This window comes from Lycium barbarum, chromosome 1 (genome assembly GCF_019175385.1).
Source record: "Lycium barbarum isolate Lr01 chromosome 1, ASM1917538v2, whole genome shotgun sequence".
Lineage (NCBI taxonomy): Eukaryota > Viridiplantae > Streptophyta > Magnoliopsida > Solanales > Solanaceae > Lycium > Lycium barbarum.
Genome location: NC_083337.1, coordinates 12,783,005 through 12,785,171, shown reverse-complemented (window position 1 = coordinate 12,785,171; position 2,167 = coordinate 12,783,005). Strand labels below are relative to the sequence as shown.

The 2,167-nt window shown below is 38.9% G+C and overlaps 1 non-coding gene across 1 annotated transcript; it reads right to left on the bottom strand.

Annotated features, from left to right (window-relative positions):
• Positions 1-1,756: 1,756 nt before the first annotated feature.
• On the bottom strand, positions 1,757-1,859 carry LOC132618510 (U6 spliceosomal RNA). Its single transcript, XR_009574153.1, has one exon. It is a non-coding gene; the product is annotated as a U6 spliceosomal RNA (small nuclear RNA).
• Between the last annotated feature and the right edge of the window lie 308 nt (positions 1,860-2,167).

Sequence of the window (2,167 nt, the reverse complement as noted above, 5' to 3'; positions counted from 1 at the left end):
ACGTGGTGTAAATATGGACCATGTCTGTTCTTAGTATGATCGTGGATCACTTCTATTGATCCCAAATCACCACCCATTTACCACTAAAATCAGGGGTTTCATTAGGATCCGAAGTCACCGGGATCATTACATCCATCTCTCCTCTATCAAAATGGTGTCCAATCTGGCTAACTTGGTCCTCATGTTGATAATAGATGGAATTTTCTTTACTTGCATTTTACACTTCTCTAGTAACCTTCTTGTTGTCCTTGCTCTTATTGTTGCCCTCTTTATTGTTGCCTGCAATAACAATTCTTTTCTCCCGGCTTTGTTTTTGGACTTCTTTCCTTGATCCTATTTTGCTCTTCTTCTCTGGTGTTTGTTTTAACCTTTGTTTGCCCAAACTATCTGTTTCAAAAAATTATTGGTTAGCATCTGCATCATATTGTTCTTGGTTTTCTTGGCAACTTTTTTCTGCATATTATCATCCTGAGCATTTTTATTATCACTCTCCGGTTATTCCTGAACTTTGCGAGGTTTAGTTTGGCCTTTAGCTTGCTCCTGAACTTTAGGAGATTCAATTTTCCCTTTTACTTGCTCCTGATTTACTGATGTGCCCACATGTTCTTTGGTGAGCTCCTTGTGGGATTGGTCAAAACAGTCTCCTTAGCATGTGTTGGCTTATTGTTGTTTCTCCTCTTTCCACTCTTGACTTTAATGAAACCTTCATTTTAATCCCGGTCCTTGACCTCATCAAACTTGGTTTCCACCTGTTTCTCTATCAGTTTAGGATTCTGTGTAGTTTTTTGCTGATCAATCTTATTAGCTTGTTTTTCTTTTTCTGCTCCTTTTTTCTCTCTTTTCCTCGCTTCAACTTTACACCTTGCCAAATCATGACCCTGTATCTTGCATGTTCTACAGAAAGCAGGAATCCCTTCATACTTCAGTTTTTGGTCATATCCTTTCCTACCAGCATCATCTCCCTCAAGGCCAACCCAAATAGATGTCAAAAGAGGTTTTATCAGATCGACTTCTACTCTCTCTTTAGCTAAATGAGGTCTGGTCCTTCCCGTTGTTGCCGAGTCCTCTTTCAATGGAGTACCAACAACTGCTTAGATTTGCTTGAGATATTCCCATTTGAAAAGATGCAATTTTAATTGTGGTAAATGTACCCAAATTGGCGCAAGAAAGTTTCTTCATTCAGATCAAAGTCCAAAGTCCATTTGAACATTCGCATCATAGATCCAGCAATTTCGATGAATCTCTTGAAATAAGCAGTGTTAAAATCCAATTCGTTATTAAACACAATAAAAGCGTGCCTATAGTCATATGCCCCTATACGAGTTGTGCCTTCAAGAGGAATTACTTCCTTGAATTTCGTCAATAATCTCAATTTTGGCCTACCCATTGTGAATTTCCCAACCAAAGTCTAATTGCACTCTTCCACCATGACACCGTAGTAATCAGATTCTTTAAAAAGCACAACATGTTTACCACTATGAGTAGAATGTGTGGCTATCACTGGAGCGATAGATTGAGAAATGTTGGAGCTCCATACTCCAGCGAAAGCTTCAATATACGAAGATTTTTTCTTTGATATTAACTCAGCCTGCATCGGAACCGAAGAGGGGTCCTTTGGCTGAGTAATACGCGCCGGTTGACCTGCCGTTGATGGCTCCATGGTGATGGCGCGTAGGGGAACACACTTTCCTTATGGGAAATATTATATTTGGGAGCTATTTCTTAGAGAGAGAATTTTTGGGTGACTTGATCTGTAAAAAATTTGGACCATTTCTCGAATTGTGCATCTCATCCTTGGGTAGGGGCCATGCTAATCTTCTCTGTATCGTTCCAATTTTATCGGATGTCCCCGAAGAGACTCTTTTGCTTTGCTTATCTTCTCTCTTTAATCTGTTGAAATGATACTTGTAATATTTGAGGCTATCATGCTACTTAGCTCTACTTATCATCTCCGAGGATTGTAATTGGATGGATAGGATTGTTTTTTTAACTTTTTATCAAAGGTCTTGGTTTCGAATTCTAAGAATAAAAAAAATCTTTATAGGGAGCGCTTCCCTCTTTAATGGATATTATACCCGTCACGAATCCGAATTAGTCGAGTGATTTACAAGAATGGCCTAGGATGATACAATAACGGATACGCAGAAGCAATAAAATGACAAGGAAA